Genomic DNA, 22,184 nt, shown 5'->3' with positions numbered 1-22,184 from the left:
CATATGCCTCTTCATCCCAGATGTGGACCAAGCTTTGTAGTCTCCTGGGACACAAAAGATCGACAACTGTTTTGGATCTGTTGCTTCAGCAGGGTGTTTGTACTAACGTGTTCATTCTTGCTGATCACTTTGTGACTCCCCTTTGTTTGCATCCTCTTCGTAGTTGGCAACCTTTCAAACTCGTAAAAGACAAAATGAAGACATCTCCTATCCTTCACCCCATTATGTCAAATTGTATAATGAACCATTCATGTTTTAGGAACTATTTTACCTCATGACTCATTGCACGATAGGGCCCAAGGCCCTGATTAGATTCATAATCATTTGCTCTGGGCAACATCAGACTGTTACTCAAAGACGCCACCTACCCAGGGTCTTCATCTGTATTTGGTTAGAAGATGTTTTTCCTCCACAGTGGTGAGATATAACCATCCCAGTCCTAAACAAGGTAAAAACCTCAAGTCCATCAACAGCTACCAACCAATTAGCCTCATCAACATGCTCTGTAAACTCCTTGAAAGGATGGTTGTCTGACAATTATGATTGTGGAGACTTTCATCCACCTATCACTGTAGTTTCCAGGGATTGGAATCAGCAACCAGACAAGTTTTTTCTAAACATCATCTCATACTTGCATTCTTTGTTGACCTTCGTAAGGCATATAACTGTTTGGTGCCATCTCATTTTACTTACCCTCTTTGACACTAGGGCTTTTGAGGCTTCCCTTTCTTGACTGAACCCTAGCTTCAAGGCACCGTTTGCAGGGTCTCCAGTAGGATCCTTTCCCATGACTTCCAGTTCTCCCGCCAAAAATTAGATTTGCACATTTCTTTTTGTTTTCCTGACCTAGAACTCTACTTGGAAACCCAGTACTTTTACATTGTTGTGCAGTCCTACGGTACATCTTGATCCAGAACTCTACTAAGTACCCAGCATTTGGATATTATTGCACAGTCCCAATTTTTGGAACATTTCATTGTAATAAGCTGACATGGCTTGTCAACGAAAAATTACGTGCTTGTGTGAGCTTAACACACACTTCTTGTGTGCCCACACCTTGAGATGCAGATATTGTTACTTTCTCTTATATTTACTGGTCCCTGGTCCCTTCTCATTTGGACTACGACTACCAGCTGTATCACTCAGTAGTACCTTCAGCTTTGAAATTATTGGACCCAGTCCATCACTGTGAAGTAAGACTGGCTACTGGCAACTTCTGAACTAGTCCCGCAGGCCGCGTTTTTGCTTGTGGGGATTTTCTCTCTTCAGTTCTAATGGTACCAACTCTTGCCCACTTATGCAGTCATCCAAAAGTTTCCAAATCTTCCAACATTTCAAACTCTTTTTGCCTACAAGGTGCATCGATCCCCTGATACTCACCCTTGGGCGAGGTTACCAGTTTGAGTGTGTCTCATGGCCCTCTACTGGGACGTCCACCTAATGCCCTTAGAATTTAGAATGTGCCCCCGACCCGTTAGAATTTAGAATGCCCCTTACCCCCCTCCCCCCCCCCCCCCCCCACACGCACACACACACACACACACACACACACACACACACACACACACACACACACACACACACTCTGCCCATCTTTTCCTGTATGCGTATGCCTTGCTTAGTACCCAGGCCAGAATTAGGATGGATCTATTTCAAGGACCTAATTTTTCATTTGCTCCTATGATCTTTTGATATTTGTTTCTCTGTTATTCAGGAATATTGAGGTGCTGCCATCATATAAACTGATGGCACTAAAGCCATGCATAGAATGGGATATGCTTTTACCTATCCAGCTGATCAGGAACAGCATTTATGGCTGGAAATGAGTAGTGTTGTTATCATGGAGTTGCTAGTCATTAACAGAGCATTTAATTTTATTAAACACAGCTCATTAGACCACGTTTCAGTTTGTAGTGACTCGATGTGTGATCTCCAGGCTCACCTTAGTCATACTGCCTGCTCATTTATCTTTCTCTGAATCTGAAGTCTTGTTGATATCCCAGGGGATTAATTGGCTGACCATTTTGCTAGAGAAGGGAGACTTACTCATTTTTCAAACATCATCTGGTTGGCGATTGCCCGCTCTAATAAACTCCACACTGTCAAGGGGACCACTGTTTCATGGTATTTCTCCTTTGTTCATTCCAGAAGGAATCGCCTTTCCTTTGTCGTCTCCACATCAAACCTGTCAGAATAACCTATTGTTTTATGTTTTTGTAACGAGCCATTCCCACATTGTGGTTGCAGAACCTTAAAGACAGCTCACATTGTACTAGATTGCTCCCTCCTCTTGGCTCTGTGTGCTAAGCATGGTCTTTTGGATTATTTGCCCCTAATATTGGCAGATGACTAACAGACAGCTGCTCTGGTTCTCCATTTTCTTCATGAAAGTGTTTCTTATTCTCGGATAAATGTTTAATTAGTTTTTGGGGTTGGGGCACCTACTGCTGCATACTCGATCTAAGGTGGATACTGGTCTGTGTTCTTTTCCAGCTGCCTTGGTCATTCCTCTATTGGTCTGTTTTAATCACTTTCAGGTGCAATTAGTTCCCTTATTTCTGCTCCACATATTTTTTTGTTGTTTTTGTTTTAGAGGTAGCACACAGATGAATATTTTGTGCTGTTCCCCTCTTTAAATGTGTTATTGTGGATCAGGGATGGGAGGGACAGCCCATGTTGCATGCAGAACCCCAGGGACACTCATCCTCCTACTGACCTGCTTCTTTATTTCACCTTATTTATTATTGTTGATCCAACAACAGTCCACTATGTTTTTAGCCTTCTCATTTTTACTATTACAGTACGTGTCTCAGATACAAGTGGGGTTTCTCTCATCACAGTTGAGACTTGGGAGACTGTTTGACTGCTGTGATCTATGAACCAGCCTGATCCACATACTTGTACTTCTCATTAAATTCTTTCTCATTATTGCCATCAATAGTGCTTTTAATGCTTCAATTTTACCCTTCCTACATGCTGTCATAATTCAGATTTCTGGCTGACTTCACCAACCTGGAAGAAGTGCCACTTGAATGAGGGGCTAATGACCCCACTTTTTAGTTCCTTAACTGGCAGTCCACATATCTTTTCCTTTCTCTTTGTTACTCTTAGCATTTCTTATTGTTTAAGTAGCTGTTGTTCTGTCTCATAGATTACAAAATTCTGTTCATTATTCCTTACCTTATTTCATATCTTTTGAATGGACTGTACTGCAGTCTCACACCCATCAATCCACTACTCATATTTTATTCTTCTGTTACTTTTGGCAAATTACTCTGTACAAGCAGAACATTCGACCACCTACCTAATAAGATGTTTGGTTTGTGCGGCACTCAACTGCGCAGTCATCAGTGCCCGTGCAAAATCCCGTTTTACCCAGTCCAATTTTTACACAAGTCCAGTGTAGCCGTTGTCACGGATGATGATGATGATGATGATAGGATGAGGAGAACACAAACACCCAGTCCCCAGGTGGAGAAAATCCGCAACCCGGCCAGGAATAAAACCCAGGACCGCCTGCCTAATAGCCAGTACATCCACATTGGCACAGATAACAGTGGTGACGCATCAGGGCATGGAAGCAGTGAAGCCTTGGTAGGTTGACAAAGGGAGCTGGCACCTCATCTGCACACAAGAGTCACCTAATTTCCATAAATCCTGGGGAGTGGGGTGATGAGCTCTGACTCTGCATTCAATCACGTCCCAGATGTGTTTGATCTGGTTCATATCTGGCGAGTTGGGGTGGAACAGCATATCAATTGGAACTTGCCTCTGTGTTCCGCAAACCACTCCGTCACCTCCTGGCCTTGTGACATGGCGCATTATCTTGTTGACAATTGCCACTGCCACCGGGGAACACGATCGTCATGAAGTGGTGTAAGTGGTCTGCGACCAGTTTACAATACTCCTTGGCTATCGTGGTGCCTTGCATGAGCTCCGCTGGATCCGTGGAGGCATAATGTAGCTACCACCAGTTTGTCTCCGTCCCACAGTACAGGTATCAAGGAGCCATTTTCCTGCAAGACGGCGGATTCACACCCTGGTGATGAAGAAGGTATCAGGATTTATCAGACCATAGAACACTGTCACTGCACCAACATCTAGTGTCAGTAGGGAGCAGTGTCAGAAGGATGCAACGACAGAAGACCATGTCGATTTGCAGAGAGATCTGCAGAGGATTGATGAATGGTGCAAGGTCTGGCAGTTAACCGTGAACGTAAATAAAGGTTACATATTGCACCTAATTAGGAAATCCAATACTGTACCAACGTCGCTGTTTCTATGTCCTCTTCCCACATTACGGTCATTTCTTCTTCTGCGGTCCGGTTCACACACCTTTCCTGTTAAAAACGAATAATGTTCCTCTACTGGGAAAGCTGTAGTAGTCAGTAACATTACACGAGTCCAAAAGGTGGTGTAACAAATGTTTCCAGTATCAGGTTAACTGACCGATCAATTGAAAGGTAGTTTGCGAGTGAAAACTTCAATGTACTGTCACTTGATACAAAACACTGCTAGCTCTGTGCTAATCCAAAGTTATAGTTTCGACATTGACACGTTCTAGCGGTTCAGGCGCTCAGTCCGGAACCGCGCGACTACTACGGTCGCGGGTTCGAATCCTGCCTCGGGCATGGCTGTGTGATGTCCTTAGGTTAGTTAGGTTTAAGTAGTTCTAAGTTCTAGGGGACTGATGACCACAGATGTTAAGTCCCATAGTGCTCAGAGCCATTTGAACTATTTTGAACCATTGACACGTGATCACATTCACACGTTTTAGTAGGCTTATGATAGTTAACCGAACCCAACACCTAAAAGAGTACAAACGGTTATACATGAAATGTATTCGCAGTTGCGGATAACCATCAGGGGTATAATTGAATGACGACAATGAAAATTTGTGCCGGCTCGGGACTCGATTCCGGATTTCCCTCTTATCGCGAGTGGTCGCCTTACCATTTGGCTATCCGAGCACAACTTGCGGCCAGACCGAAACTTCTATATGTGGTCAACCATATGTCAGCAACCTGTACTTGTACATCCATTGTATATGTTCCCGCACAGGCGAGACATTTTACTTGAAAATCGCTTGCCTGGTGTCGGTGAATAAATAAGACATTGTAGTGCCTGTGTTTTTTTCGAATTACGATGCAAAATTCCTTCAGACATGCATGCCGACAGCCTGAACTACTTACAGCTAGCTACTCGATCCGAACGCATGCGTCATGCGAGACACACATGCTACCGTCTCTTACATAGGCGTGATGCAAGGCGCTAATCCTCACGTATAACTATATTATTGTGGACAGAGTACTAGAAACTGGATATACCGTAAAATATCTTGGAATAATTATCCAGAGCGACGGTAAGTGGAATGACCACATTAAACCAGTAGCAGGAAAAGCAGATGGTAGACCGATATTCATGGGAAAAATCGTAAGAGAATGTACGTCATCCACGAAGGAAATGGCTTACAAGGCGCTTGTTCGACCGACTCTTGAGTATTCTTCATCAATCTGGGATTCTTACCAGGTAATTCTGATTTAAGGGATAGAGAAGATCCAACGAAAAGCGGCGCGTTTCGTCACGGTATCGTGTAGTCGCCACAAGAGCGCGACAGAGATGCCCAACAAACTCCAGTGGCAGACGTTACAAGAGTCGCTGTTTGCTATTGAAATTTCGAGAGCGCACTCCCCGGGAAGAGTCGGACAACATATTACTTCCTCCTACGTATATATCACGAAATGACCACGACGAGAAAGTCTGAGAAGTTACAGGTCATACAGAGGCTTATCGACGGCAATCATTCTTTCCACGCGCCATTCACGAGTGTAGCAGGGAAGAGAGGGTTATTGTAAACGCAGAAATTAAAAAATTATTTCCTTGCTGTAACCAACGAAAAGCTGATATTATTTTGTATTTGTTTCCATTTGTTCCTCCGTTTTTGTTTGCAGACTTTATTTAGTGAAGAAACGTAGATCATTTGCTGGTAGCGATGCAGTTCGTAACTTCATACTCATTTATGTGACGCAATGCGGTAGGTTTTCGTTGTACTGTACCTTGCAATAAACCAGCGGGGATCGCGCGACTAGTAAATAAAATCTTACCTCAGTGTAAATACGTAATTGTCTAACATAATGCAAAAAAACACTGTCCGACTGACACTACTCGAACCCTTAAGCCCCACGCGCTAAAGTCGGAGCCACACCGACGTGATTATTTGGGTTGAGATGATCAGGCGGGGCAGACGGATAGGCCCAACCGCTGCACGTGCGTCGAGGTACGTCATCTGGCGAAGCCACATATTCAGTGCATGCTGAGGTATTTGCCGACATTTGCGGCTCCGTGTGTCCTTATATTACATGTCATCTACATCGCTTCGGCTTCTTTTAAATGTTAATAAGAACCATCCTGTATAATTTGTCCAGAAATTACGAACAGCGACTCCTGTAACAAGTCCATATGAAATTGCTTTGTTGGAGTGTCCTTAGAGGTCCAAATTATTGCCAGAATGGCGTCAATTCTGTACTGTAATATTAAAGAATTTGGGGGAATTTACGGCTCTGTTTCAGTTTCTTTTTAAGCCGTTGTCTTAAGCAATACTTTGAGGCACGCTGACGATACCACATTTTAAATGTAGAGTAAATTTTGGTTTGTTTTTGCAGGCTGCAGGTAGTGCTTTCTCATGAGTGATGTCAAGACTTAGGTAATGATCTAGGACTCAAAATAAATGTGGAGTCATGTGCTTTTTCATCATTTTACAATTTGCTGTTATTGCTGTACTTAGTTAATCCTAGGCATTATATTGCATTTTCTCTGGGATAAGGCATGCAGCTTTACTGTATGGTTAAATGATGATGGCGTCCTCTTGGGTAAAATATTCTGGAGGTAAAATAGTCCACCATTCGGATCTCCGGGCGGGGACAACTCAAGAGGATGTCGTTATCAGGAGAAAGAAAATGGCGTTCTACGGATCGGAGCGTGGAATGTCAGATCCCTTAATCGGGCAGGTAGGTTAGAAAATTTAAAAAGGGAAATGGATAGGTTAAAGTTAGATATAGTGGGAATTAGTGAAGTTCGGTGGCAGGAGGAACAAGACTTCTGGTCAGGTGACTACAGGGTTATAAGTACAAAATAAAATAGGGGTAATGCAGGAGTAGGTTTAATAATGAATAGGAAAATAGGAATGCGGGTAAGCTACTACAAACAGCATAGTGAACGCATTGTTGTGGCCAAGATAGATACTAAGCCCACGCCTACCACAGTAGTACAAGTTTATATGCCAACTAGCTCTGCAGATGACGAAGAAATTCAAGAAATGTAGGATGAAATAAAAGAAATTATTCAGATAGTGAAGGGTGACTAAAATTTAATAGTCATGTGTGACTGGAATTCAACAGTAGGAAAAGGAAGAGAAGGAAACGTAGTAGGTGATACGGATTGGGGCTAAGAAATGAAAGAGGAAGCCGCCTGGTAGAATTTTGCACAGAGCACAACTTAATCATAGCTAACACTTGGTTCAAGAATCATAAAAGAAGGTTGTATACATGGAAGAAGCCTGGAGATACTGGAAGGTCTCAGATAGATTGTATAATGGTAAGACAGAGATTCAGGAACCAGGTTTTAAATTGTAAGACATTTCAAGGGGCAGATGTGGACTCTGACCACAATCTATTGGTTATGACCTGTAGATAAAAACTGCAAAAAGGTGGGAATATAAGTAGATGGGACCTGGATAAACTGACTAAACCAGAGGTTGTACAGAGTTTCAGGGAGAGCATAAGGGAACAATTGACAGGAATGGGGGAAAGAAATATTGTAGAAGAAGAATGGGTAGCTTTGAGAAATAGTGAAGGCAGCAGAGGATCAAGTAGGTAAAAAGACGAAGGCTAGTAGAAATCCTTGGGTAACAGAAGAAATATTGAATTTAATTGATGAAAGGAGAAAATATAGAAATGCAGTAAATCAAGTAGGCAAAAAGGAATACAAACGTCTCAAAAATGAGATCGACAGGAAGTGCAAAATGGCTCAGCAGGGATGGCTAGAGGACAAATGTAAGGATGTAGAGGCTTATCTCACTGGGGGTAAGATAGATACTGCCTACAGGAAAATTAAAGAGACCTTTGGAGAAAAAAGAACCACTTGTATGAACATCAAAAGCTCGGATAGAAACCCAGTTCTAAGCAAAGAAGGGAAAGCAGAAAGGTGGAAGGAGTATATAGAGGGTCTATACAAGGGCGATGTACTTGAGGACAATATTATGGAAATGGAAGAGGATGTAGATGAAGATGAAATGGGAGATACGATACTGCGTGAAGAGTTTGACAGAGCACTGAAAGACCTAAATCGAAACAAGGCCCCGGAGTAGACAACATTCCATTACAACTACTGACAGCCTTGGGAGAGCCAGTCCTGACAAGACTCTACCATCTGGTGAGCAAGATGTATGAGACAGTCGAAATACCCTCAGACTTCAAGAAGAATATAATAATTCCAATCCCAAAGAAAGCAGGTGTTGACAGATGTGAAAATTACAGAACTATCAGTTTAATAAGTCACGGCTGCAAAATACTAACACGAATTCTTTACAGACGAATGGAAAAACTAGTAGAAGCTGACCTCGGCGAAGATCAGTTTGGATTCCGTAGAAATATCGGAACACGCGAGGCAATACTGACCCTACGACTTATCTTAGAAGCTAGATTAAGGAAAGGCAAACCTACGTTCCTAGCATTTGTAGACTTAGAGAAAGCATTTGACGTTGTTGACTGGAATACTCTCTTTCAAATTCTGAAGATGGTAGGGGTAAAATAGAGGGAGCGAAAAGGTATTTACAATTTGTACAGAAACCAGATGGCATTTATAAGAGTCGAGGGACATGAAAGGGAAGCAGTGGTTGGGAAGGGAGTGAGACAGGGTTGTAGTCTCTCCCCAATGTTATTCAATCTGTATATTGAGCAAGCAGTGAAGGAAACAAAAGAAAAATTTGGAGTAGGTATTAAAATCCATGGAGAAGAAATAAAAACTTTGAGGTTTGCCGATGACATTGTAATTCTGTCAGAGACAGCAAAGGACTTGGAAGAGCAGTTGAACGGAATGGACAGTGTCTTGAAAGGAGAATATAAGATGAAAATCAACAAAAGCAAAACGAGGATAATGGAATGTAGTCGAATTAATTCGGGCGATGCTGAGGGAATTAGATTAATAAATGAGACACTGAAAGTAGTAAAGGAGTTTTGCTATTTTGGGAGCAAAATAACTGATGATGGTCGTAATAGAGAGGATATAAAATGTAGACTGGCAATGGCAAGGAAAGCGTTTCTGAAGAAGAGAAATTTGTTATCATCGAGTATTGATTAAAGTGTCAGGAAGTCGTTTCGGAAAGTATTTGTATGGAGTGTAGCCATGTATGGAAGTGAAACATGGACGATAACTAGTTTGGACAAGAAGAGAATAGAAGCTTTCGAAATGTGGTGCTACAGAAGAATGCTGAAGATTAGATGGGTAGACCACATAACTAATGAGGAGGTATTGAGTAGAATTGGGGAGAAGAGGAGTTTGTGGCACAACTTGACTAGAAGAAGGGATCGGTTGGTAGGACATGTTTTGAGGCATCAAGGGATCACCAATTTAGTATTGGAGGGCAGCGTAGAGGGTAAAAATTGTAGAGGGAGACCAAGAGATGAATACACTAAGCAGATTCAGAAGGATGTAGGTTCGGTAAGTACTGGGAGATGAAGAAGCTAGCACAAGTTAGAGTATCATGGAGAGCTGCATCAAACCAGTCTCAGGACTGAAGACCACAACAACAAGGATGGGTAAGGGAACAAAGTTTTCATTGGACCAATGACATTATGTAACTGGCCACTCAATCTTGGTATATTCTGATACGTGCAGAATGATGCTGTATATAAGCACTCACTGCGTCTTCAGGCCACGATTGGCCTACCGGGACCATCCGACCACTGTGTCATCTTCAGAGGAGGATGCGGATAGGAAGGGCGTGGGGTCAGCACACCGCTCTCCCGGTCGTTATGACGGTATTCTTGACCGAAGCCGCTACTATTCGGTCGAGTAGCTCCTCAATTTGCATCACAAGGCTGAGTGCACCCTGAAAAATGGCAACAGCGCATGGCGTCTGAATGGTCACCCATCCAAGTGCCGGCCACGCCCAACAGCGCTTTACTTCGGTGATCTCACGGGAACCGGTGTATCCATTGCGGCAAGGCCGTTGCCCTATGTTGTATGTAAGAATATGACAAATTCACGTATCAAATAAAATATACGTCAGACCTTGGTTAATGAAGATCTGAAGGTTAACGCAGTACAATTATTTTTTCTTTAATTTACTGTGGCGTCTCGTGGAAGGCTCTAGCGCCGTTACCGAAGGTGCGCGGCGGGAAATCTGCAATCATCAGGTGACGGTCTAGCACGTTGCTCAGACATGTAGCAAGTGGCTTGCCGTTTTCAACCGGGAATGACGTAGACGAGTTGGGAGCAACACTGGGAAAAAGTCGCAGAAAATCGCCGAGCCATTTAGGACTACACACTCGTGTGTCAATTATACCTGCCCACATAGCTGTGCGTGGACTCAAACTGAAACCGTACAAAGTAAAGGCAGTGCTTCAGCTGATTAATTCAGATACTGTTGCTCGACTTCAGTACTGTAACTGGCTATTGCGGTCTGTGCGTGCTGGAGAGGTTGATCCTGAAGCGTAATGGCTTTTTTTCCCCATGAAACACCGCTGCATTTGTCAGAACAATCGACGTTGGAGTTCTGAAAATGCTCGTCAGTTAAATCAAGGCCCTATGAATGATTGGGAAACGGTGTTTTGTCCCAATCAGTGTAACATGAATTATAGGACCGACCTTTTCCCACCAAACTAATTTTTTATATGTATGTGCACAACATACAGCATCTTACACTGCAGTTTTTTTCGGAGGAATAACAACTAACGGAAAGACAATGCAAAAGTACACACTCACCGGCCATGCGTGTGTTATGACAATAATGCCACTTAAACGACAGAATGAGAAAGGTCGTATCGAATTAGCCGGTGTTTAGTGAACAGGCCGGCCGAAGTGGCCGTGCGGTTAAAGGCGCTGCAGTCTGGAACCGCAAGACCGCTACGGTCGCAGGTTCGAATCCTGCCTCGGGCATGGATGTTTGTGATGTCCTTAGGTTAGTTAGGTTTAACTAGTTCTAAGTTCTAGGGGACTAATGACCTCAGCAGTTGAGTCCCATAGTGCTCAGAGCCATTTGAACCATTTTTAGTGAACATATATGAATACACCAATAATTATAAACATTGATTTTTACAACACAAGGACTGGATGAACCTGTTTTCTATATCGTTGCTCACTTTGATATGTGTACGATAGATGTAATGTGCTACTTTCTTTTCCAATGTTTTGCGGCGTATTAGCGTTATTACGTTGGTAACTAGTCATATTTGCTATCGTTTACAGAAATTGAACAGTGGGGTTCCATAACTCTAACTTCTACGTTAAGGATATATTGTTTTTAAAATTAATTATATATATATATATATATATATATATATATATATATATATTCGCCGGCCGCACTGGCCGAGCGGTTGTAGGTGCTTCAGTCTGGAACCGCGCGATCGCTACGGTCGCAGGTTCGAATCCTACCTCGGGTATGGATGTGTGTGATGTTCTTAGGTTAGTTAGGTTTAAGTAGTTTTAAGTTCTAAGGGACTTATGACCTCAGATGTTAAATCCCATAGTGCTAAGAGCCATTTGAACCATTTTAAAAAATATTCCGTCTTCGGTCACAACAATATTTTTTATTTACTGTCCAACGCGTTTCGGTGCTATAACTCGATTTTCAAGGACTATAACTGGCGTTGCATATGTTTCACTTTTTTCGTAACAGTTAAAGGACGACACAGTTTTGACGAAAAATGAGAGAAATAAGGTATTGAAACATACTATCTGCGTTTGACCACATAACAGTCTTCTTTACTGTTGAAAAACATTTTGAACGATTTAGCGTGTTTGACAGTTCTGCAAGACTCAAATAGGCATATTCAACCTATGTTAGAATGATCGCCGGCCGCGGTGGCCATGCGGTTCTAGGCGCTTCAGTCCGGAACCGCGCGACTGCTACGGTCACAGGTTAGAATCCTGCCTCGGGCATGGATGTGTGTGATGTCCTTAGGTTAGTTAGGTTTAAGTAGTTCTAAGTTCTAGGGGACTGATGACCTCAGATGTTAAGTCCCATAGTGCTCAGAGCCATTTGAACCATTTTTTTAGAATGGTCACATGGAGTATTGAATTTCGCGTTACTTCCATTTACGTAGATTGACTGAATAAAGGAAAAATTATTTGGAGTAGCAGCAGTTAATTTTATTTTACATTCTTACTTATTCAACGTGAGATTTAGATTTGAAATGCTTTTTAACACACAGAGTGACTCAAAATATTCGTTAAAATTTACTGTTTATATTGCTAAATGTGTAATTTATTCTTGTTTGACATTGTGATGTAGTGATAACATCATACTTAGTTATCCATACAAACGCATACAGATGGAATGAAACAACGTACTGCTAATTGACAGTGAGTACGATATATGGGCGTTAGTGGGAGGGAGAGGAGGAGAGGAGAGGGGAGAGAGAGAGAGAGAGAGAGAGAGAGAGAGAGAGAGAGAGAGAGAGAGAGAGAGAACAGGGTATGGTAGTAGAATGAGATGAGAGGGCTTATTTGTGTCTGAGAAAAGGCTAAGGGAATTATGTTCATTATGTCTTGTCAGGCTGTTGTATTAAACGGAAGTCATTACTGAATACAGTAAGTAATCCGTCGTATTCGTTTAAACAGGCCTGATTTTCGCTATTTTGTCGAAAGTCGACATGTTGAGAAACGTGGCTGTTGTACTTCAGGTTTATAATTTATATAAAGAACAGCTACCAGCCATATGTATGGTTTAAAAAGGTTTATTATCTTCAGATCTGAAGATAAACCTTTTTAAACCATACATGTGGCTGGTAGCTGTTCTTTATATAAATTATAAACCTTAGGCCTGATTTTCTTATTGCTGGAGTACTTTATTTTCAGGGGATGGATTCCGATCGTAAGAAATAAAGTGTCGTCGGTCAGACGAAGTACGTAGTATATTGCATCATTGTCAAAGTCTCATTTATCTAGATTTTCGATCGTACTGTTTTGTGTTGTGCATTTTAACAGTACCACTCAATTGGTGCCTGGTTTACAATTGTAAGTTTACATTTGGCTGTTTTGTGTTACTTTTATCGGTTCATCATTTTCACAATATATGTGTAATACTAACTATATTTGAATAGCGCAAGTTGCATGACACTGATTCGAAAAACATTCTCTGATAACAGAGTATATGGGAAGAGGGGGAGGGGAGACAAATTTGTATCTAATCGTGTAAGGGGCGAACAGCTTGTCATAGGTAGAACAGATACGGTATAGAGAGGAATAGAGACAGTCGGCCACAAAGTGCTTGGTACGAAAACTTCTGATAAGTTTTTGTTATATAGTACCTCCCATTGTGTATAGCACAAGAAGCATATTTAGCCCCTCCCCATATTAGAAATATAATACTATTGATAAGCGATATTAATAAAAGCCATCGACTGTGCGGCTGGTCTCGGCGGAGTTTCGAGTCCTCCCTCGGGCATGGGTGTGTGTGTTTGTCCTTAGGATAATTTAGGTTAAGTAGTGTGTAAGCTTAGGGACTGATGACCTTAGCAGTTAAGTCCCATAAGATTTCACACACATTTGAACATTTTTTATTAATAAAAGATTATTACTTCCCGTAAAAAACATCTCTGTAGCTTTCTCAGGATAAACGAATTAAAGTCAACCTTTGCTGCATGCCATTATTCATATATTCTTGACAGTACAGCAGTTGAAAAAATTTTAACTAGATAACAAGTAAGACTTCGCCGTCGGTAAGAAAAACATTCGTTCCTGTGTATAGCTTGAGGCATACAAATTGTCTTTCCTATCCGTCATTGCCCCCATCCATGAATCGCCTAGACTGTGTATTCGCTGCTGAACTGTTTGGTAACTGATTCGATGACGTAAGTCTCGCGGATTGTAAAATTGTTTTTCGAAACAAGTGAAAGTAGACTTATCGTGACACGTTTTTCTGCCTTGTCGCAGTCAAGAGTTATTAGTGTGTGTGTACCTTCGTTTGTGAAACAGTTTTATGTTCGATGCCGACTTGTACGTGACTGGAAAGTCTGTGTTTCTTTTGTATAGCCAACAAGTCCCGACCTCACTAAATTCTATCTGGAATTTAGCTCTGGCTGGTAGAAATGTTCTTCCATATAAGCGCAATAACGACCCAAACGCCTCCAGTTGGGTACATGGGTAATAAGTATGTAAACCAATTTTCAAATTCGGGACTGTTTTTCTTTTAGCTTCAAAAAGTTAGCCACGTTTTGTACTCCCTGCTGCAGCTTCACTGCCTTACTATTTTTCTCAGTCTTTTCGAAGTAAGTTCATTCAGCTGTACAGCAAACGACGTGTCCACATTGTAATGGTGTATATTCTTCCTGCGTTTTGTTTCGTGACGTTACGAAAGAGGTGGTAATCCATGCGTGTCAAATCAGGCAACTAGGTCGGGTGAAGCTCTGGCAATTTCGGTTGCGTAATGGCCACTTTCTGAAGAGTGACACTGTTGAGAAGGAACACATTCCCCCTTTAGAGCCCGTTTGCGTTGTATGTCCGGAACAGTAGTGTCACCAGCTAATGATCTTGAGGTCCCGGGTCTGTAGAGATCCGGAACGTTATCCGTTCAGCTCGGCGAAGTGAAATGAGACGCTTTCTTGAGTAAATAAACGGTGAATACAATATACAAAACCACTTAATTGAAGTCAAATTGAATGAATGTTGGGAGCCACATGATTTTATCAGTACCTGTTCCTCTTGATGACAGCTTCCCAGAAACGCTTGCAGGAGGGAAAGGAGAAAAAAATTGATAATAAACAACATCTTGAAGCTCGGTAGCTCTCAAAAGTAAAATCATTTCCGCCTATACGTTAGTTCGCCGTCGTCATGCTTTTATTGTCAGACCCAGAATCATCTCCTTAACTCTATGGCTCACTGGTGAAGTGTCATACTACGCATCCAAAGGTCTAGGGTTCGATCCTCGGCAAGTGCTATCATTTTTACCTATCACTAAGCGCTTCTTTCACCTATGGCAATGTTTGGTGTGAAAAATCGAGTTCCACCGTTGTTCAGAGTCTACATCAAACATAAAGTCCCCGTATAAAAGTCTGGATAAGTCAGTCCAGAAGGTCGGAAGAAAGTAACGGCATACCACCCCCATTGGTACCAAGCCTATGAAGTACTGTCGTGTTCAAACCAATCTTTGTGACAGCTTGGGAGATTTCTTATACCAGGTGTTTTATGAATGACATGACTGCTTCTCGTACTAAAGGAAGAAAGTAAAGTGTTAATGGTTTAAGGGGGGTACAGAATCGCCTATCCCCTCAATGTTAAATTACAGCTACTATAGGGAACATTTTCTCACAGACTACTGGAGCTAGAGAGATAAAAATTTTACTGTATATGCATTGGCATGTTGTAACAACACTGAAACAACAGTTTTTTGTCGAAGTACTTACAGAGATATTTTATATTTGCCTTACAGTAATTTTTTTCCGTCACTTTTCGCTACATTACCACCTCTGAATCTTTTGTGAATCAAGTAATTTAAAAACCATTATTTCAGTATGTAGGAGAAATCTACATATTGGCTAGAGAGATAAAATTTTTACTGTATGTGCAGTGGCATGTTGTAACAACACTGAAACAACAGTTTTTTTTTGTCGAAGTACTTACAGAGATATTTTGTATTTCCCTTACAGTAATTTTTTCCGTCACTTTTCTCTACATTACCACCTCTGAATCTTTTGTGAATCAAGTAATTTAAAAACCATTATTTCAATATGTAGGAGAAACCTATGTAACGTATGTCATAAAAATATCAGACTCCTAAGTTCAGCAGTATGTGAGACAATCATCTTCAAGTTCTCATTTGGCACCCATTTGCACCTGTCTTGCGTTTTTCACTAATGGCGTGGTTATATTGTCTGCAGGCCTTAGTCTGTGCCAATTAAAGTCAACACTAGGACGTACTGTGCGAAAAAGCAACACGCAAACCCAACTTTTCAAGGACCTTACATTTAGTAATATTCCCAAGACTGAAGGTTGCCACAGAATCATACACTCCAAAATGCAGAGCATTAATTACAACAAACACTGTTTTTGGGAGATGATGCCATATCACGCTATTCAAGCACTCGTTGCGATTCTGCATACTTCCGTGAAGCCATTTCATCAGAAGGCTTCTGTCAGCCAAATCTCTGAATATAGGCTTTATTTCTACCATGATGGCTTCTGGTAGACTGTGGCGATGACTGCATTTTTTACCAGTTATTAGTCCCCTACTGTATTTACACCAGCTCTTTTCACCTTTGGAGCACATACCGTGTTGCGGATGCTCATCTGTGAATGTGGTGTGGAAATACAAATCTCATATAGCTTTCGTCATTTCTTCAAGACTGCCTGATTGCTAGGCCATAGCAATTCTGAATGTGGTCTATCGTGGAATCAGTCAATCTTCCTTTCCCATGCAATATTTTCCCATCATCTAGTTTTTTTTACCTTTGATAATTGATTTCTACTTTCTCAGCCTGGTACCCATTCTCTTCTGCACATGTACTATACATTCTGGTTTGATTATATTTACACTATTCCCATGTGGTTTGCTTTTAAATGTTTCAGGGTCACCATCTGCCAGGTACTGGACTTGGCGAATATTATACCACTCAGGAAAGCCCTGAGTTTTTTCACGCCAGCAACCTCCAGCCCACCACTACTGCCATAATAATTAGCAACGCAGTCATCACCATGTTCATTTTTCAGCCTATGTATGCATCTACAGTATTTGGACATCATTGGAACATCAGTAACCTTACCAGTGTCAACACTAGTTGCTGTGGCAACACCGTTGTCGGAAGCGTGACCCCTTTTTTGCCAAGTGCCGTCAAAAGCTACTGTGAGGTCAAGGTTGTCATCATTTTCCTTCACTGCTTCTTCCACAACTTCCTGCACTGACTTCTGTGCTAAGTCTTCAACTGCAGATCCTAGTACATAGCTGTAAGCGTCTAACCACACTGGAAAGATATAGAACACTGCACAGCATATCACCTGCAGCTTTGCCCTTACCAATAGTTTGCAACCTATAGAATAACCTAAAATTTACATTATAAAATTCACGTATCTTGTATCGATTACTTACAGTTACTGAAACAGAGCTTGGAAACTTAAAGCTGTATTTACAAACACTGCATATTAAATTAAACTGGGAAACTGGGCAGCCAGGCCAATATGGGATTCTACTTTCAGAGAAACGTTTTCTTGACATGTTTTGCAGCGCACACTGTTTTCAAGAGCTTCGCTTATACACTCATATCAGTGAGTTCAAAAATTTTCTTCCCTTTATCCAATAAATTATATTTCTCTTTGAAATCTCCGAGTTTTTTTTATGAGAAGTACTGTTTTCATTTGCTGTAAGTTCGTTCTGCAAATCGGAAATGAGTAGACTAACGTTTTGGTTCAAATGGTTCTGAGCACTATGCGACTTAACTTCTGAGGTCATCAGTCGCCTAGAACTTAGAACTAATGAAACCTAACTAACCTAAGGGCATCACACAAATCCATGCCCGAGGCAGGATTCGAAGCTGCGACCGTAGCGGTCGCTCGGCTCCAGACTGTAGCGCCTAGAACCGCACGGCCACCCCGGCCGGCGACTAACGTTTTCCAAGAATGATGATGATGCTAGCGAATCGTTGTTTCTTTTCCTTTGCCAGCTAACACGTATCTTAAATGCTTTTGCATACCTCTAGGCCTTTTCACTGCGGAAAATGAAGCACTAAATACGAAGAAACTCGACACTACTACGTTCTTATAGCACGCTGTTTACACACATTCGAAAGTCAAAAACTCAAAGAGGAACGAAACCAGAGACAAAAACTTTGGACAAATAGTTTATAAAAATTCACTGGAAAGCGGGATATTTGAATTCATGTCATGTTAATATACTGCCAAAGCGTTTATGGTCAGCCATGACAGAAGTGTATTACAGAAGGGCAATACCCGAACTCGTATATCTATAAAAATAAAATAATTATACTTCTAGTTGAGCTATGTATGATATGTCATTTTAAACAGAAAATTCGGAGGAAAATAAGAAGCCAATAAAACGAAAATCGAGTTCTTCACCCAAAATCCTCCCATAATATTCCACTCGTGGATGGAGCGTGCGACCAGACGTATGCCAACGTGCGAACTGTTGTTTAATTTTATCGCCAGAGGACGTATAGCGGCATGTGGACTTCAGAATAGTCCAAGATTAATTTGTGATAAAAAGTTTCTAAAATATTAATTTGTTTTCACTGGAAGATTGGCGATATACGTCGTGCGCATGCCATTAGTGTTATTTCCGAATTTGTAAGTCACACTTCTTTCAGTGAAACAAACCTTAGACCTTTCGCATTAGCATCTTGTATGTTATTATATAATTCATACATAACGTTTAAGTCTGTATTGTTTATTGGCTTGTTTTATATCTGCATTAGATGTCATGGTATAAAAATAAATAAATGCTATTTTGTCGAATATTGACTTTGTGAGACCATGGCTGTGAGAAAAGTAAATGTTAATCTATGTAAATAAAAAATGTAAATGTCAGTTCGTACAAAATCTTAAACATCCGAGTGTTGTTCACCATTTCCTTTGAAATTTTGATACAACGTTGTATTCGAATATTCAAATGTTTGTATGTACCTACTGGAGCACCATATGGTGGATAAATGTATGTATATATGTAAAATAAAATGTAATATGTATAATACATAAATTTTTTATACCGTTCGGCTCTCATCGGTATATAAAAACACGCACCTATTCGAATGCAAAGTTGCGTCGAAATTTGGAAGCGATGGGTGAAGAAATTTCAGAGATTTAAAATTTTGAACAAATGAATATTTACATGTATGTAAATAGAAATGTAAATGTTCGTTTGTTCAAAATTTCAAATCTCCGAAAGTTCTTCGCTGATTACTTTCAAAATTTGACACAATGTTGCATTGAATATGCGCGTGGTTTTATATTCCTACTGGAGCGGCACATATAACGTATAAATTTTTATGTAATAATTATTGGAGAAATCTATATAAAATGTAAATGATCGGTTGTCCAAAATCAGAAGTCTTCGACAGTTTCTCACTGATTGCTTCGAAATTTTGACACAACATTGCATTCGATTACGTCTGAGTTTTTATATACCCATTTTAATATATGTAATATAATAAAATATATAAAGGGGAAACGTTATCTCCAAAAATCTAGAAAAGTTTTTGATCGATTTACTTCAGATTTTTGCACGTTACTCTCATGTCCATTTGGATGGACATAGGATAGATATTTTGATATTTATAATATATAAATATATATGTAATATATAAGATGAAACATTATTACCAAAAATCTTGTAAAAGTATTCGAATGATGTACTTCAAATTTTTACAACGTACTGTAATAAATGTACGGACACAGATGGCTACATATTTATTAATGTTTAGTGAAACATTGTTTGCAAACAGGTTGCTAAACATTGTTCGCAAGCAGGAAAGTTGTATTTATGGCTTATTGACTTGTGATTAGAACTACTACAGAATTTGAATTTGCAGTAATAATGAATAAGGGTGAATGTCAGAGAGAGGGAATGTAGGAGATTTGACGGAGGAGTGAGAGGAAATAACGTAGAAAGTGGAAAGGAGGAGATGGACAGAGAGAAGGGGGAGGAGGTGGTGGACGGAAAGACGAGGAAGGAGGAGATGATGGACAAGGAGAGGGAGGAGTAGATGGGCGAAGACAAGGGGAGGAGACGGAGATTAGGACGTATTATCCAATTCCCGTTCATATTACAAACATGAGCTTGCTTACTTCTTTCTTTTCTATTTAACCAGATTGAGCCACAGCGACACTTGACTGGTAACAGCTAGTTCTTACAATAAATTATAAGCAGCAAGCAGCCACTGTTAATGATCATATTAATTTAGATCAAATAGCGCCGTTACCGGTTTCGAATTGATAGGTTTATTTTCAACATTAACTAGGTGGAATTTGAAGTGCGATCAGTCGTCCGATGATGAAGATATCGGTTTGAAACCGGTAACCGAGCTACTTGCTCTAAATAAATAGCTTATTGCAAAAATTAACTTGTAAAGTAAATGAATGTTAACTATTAGTTACCCACCTCCGCTCCCTGCAATAAGGCTGTGCAGTTCGTTGCAGCCCGCATCTCGTGGTCGTGCGGTAGCGTTCTCGCTTCCCACGCCCGGGTTCCTGGGTTCGATTCCCGGCGGGGTCAGGGATTTTCTCTGCCTCGTGATGGCTGGGTGTTGTGTGATGTCCTTAGGTTAGTTAGGTTTAAGTAGTTCTAAGTTCTAGGGGACTGATGACCATAGATGTTAAGTCCCATAGTGCTCAGAGCCATTTGAACCAGTTCGTTGCACATAATGGTTTCGTTGTGGAACACTGATTTCCCGTATCTGTCATCGCCGTACACTAGCACTAAGATACCAGTCGAAAATGCGCTCAGGATAATCGTATACGTGCGCCGAATATTATTGAATGTGAGAATTGTGGCCGTGGATAAAATTATTTGAAGGAGTACAGCAGTCAGCTACTTTTCATGATTACTTGATGATGTGGTGTTAATCTAAAAATCTGTCTCGTAAATGAAGGGTTTAAGCCCAGTACAACAAATTTTGACTGTGAGCAGCTATCGAAAACTGCGTTCTAAGAAAAAATAGACACCGTCGAAAAACTGCTAATAATGACTGTCGGAGATAGTCCGTGAATGATAGTAGTTTAGCTACCCGTAGCACAAAATCTAACACCGGGATGTACAGGGTAAAGCGCTCTCCCTGAACGCAAGACCGGCGTTTCTGCGATGAGGACCTTATGGGGGGAAAAAAATACATTTCAGAGTAACGTTAACTGGTAAGTTAAACAGACTCGTTTAATTGTGTTGTGGAAAACAATGTACGTTACGACCGGAGACAACGATGTTTATTACGAACTTGTGTGGTGTCTAGTGGCAGAATAAACTACACATTCCGTCCTCTGCTCGCGTTCGCACTACTCCTTCACGAAATCTGGCAATAATTCAGCACTTGTAAGCATGCCATCAAAAACAATACCCACCTCCCGACCGCTTTGATTACGAGCCACCGCATTCTTCTTCTTCGACCTGTCTGCAGCTTCGGTTGCTATCCCGCTGTGTAACATTAAGTTTCTTGTCTTATGGGAAGGTTCCGTTAATGCGTGTTGCTGGTGACACTACCATTTCTAGTATTGCTGGAATTGGGAGGTTGTCTCTATAAACATTTTTACAGTGGACGTGACTGCGCCTTCTCGGAAATGATATGAGGATTGTCATAAAGAACTGTACCTCCAGTTGCTGTCGTCTAGCTTAGGTAATACGAACAAAATATCAAAGAAATTGATTCATTTCTTAAAATAATGTAATTGTTGCGTTGTTTCACAGAGAGCCTTTCTCGAAGTCTCCGTAAGACGCGCGAACATACTTCCAGAAATTCCTTGTGATTTGTTACAGTCTAATACACTTAATTCCTTGTGATTTGTTACAGTCTAATACACTTAGAACATTGTGTCAAATTCAAAATATCAGTTCACCTCATCTAAACGAACAGTTTCTTTTCCGTTGAACATCCAGAAGATAACTATCGATTCTGCCAGTGGCTTTCGTGTCGGTGTCTTCTGTTACTGACGTCCTTTCACAGGTGGTCGATCGATCGTCATTTCGCCTGACGTGACCTGCGTATTTCTGTTTCATCCCGTTGTCTTCTCTGATAGCGTCCTTATGCTAGATATTGTTCTCGGAGCGAGCTAATGGAAATAATCCTAGTAGAAATACGTCAAGTTAAAATTCAGGAAACGTCGAATCTCTCTCTCTCTCTCTCTCTCTCTCTCTCTCTCTCTCTCTCTCTCTCTCTCTCTCAACTCAAACTTTTTTAATTTACACATTTTCTTAGCTGTGTCCGATCAGGGTCTCAGAATATGCCTGCTCATTGGTTTCCATTTGTCCG

At 41.0% G+C, this 22,184-nt stretch overlaps 1 protein-coding gene and 1 pseudogene across 1 annotated transcript in view; one reads left to right on the top strand and one right to left on the bottom strand.

Moving 5' to 3' along the window:
- Positions 1–22,184, top strand: part of LOC124787656 (MOB kinase activator-like 2) — a 395,585-nt gene that overhangs the window by 10,677 nt on the left and 362,724 nt on the right. The gene's annotated exons all lie outside the window — the stretch shown is intronic.
- On the bottom strand, positions 10,117–10,233 carry LOC124790447 (annotated as a pseudogene).

Source organism: Schistocerca piceifrons, chromosome 3, assembly GCF_021461385.2.
Source record: "Schistocerca piceifrons isolate TAMUIC-IGC-003096 chromosome 3, iqSchPice1.1, whole genome shotgun sequence".
NCBI classification, from domain to species: Eukaryota; Metazoa; Arthropoda; class Insecta; order Orthoptera; family Acrididae; genus Schistocerca; species Schistocerca piceifrons.
This window is presented reverse-complemented; position numbering and strand designations above follow the sequence as displayed.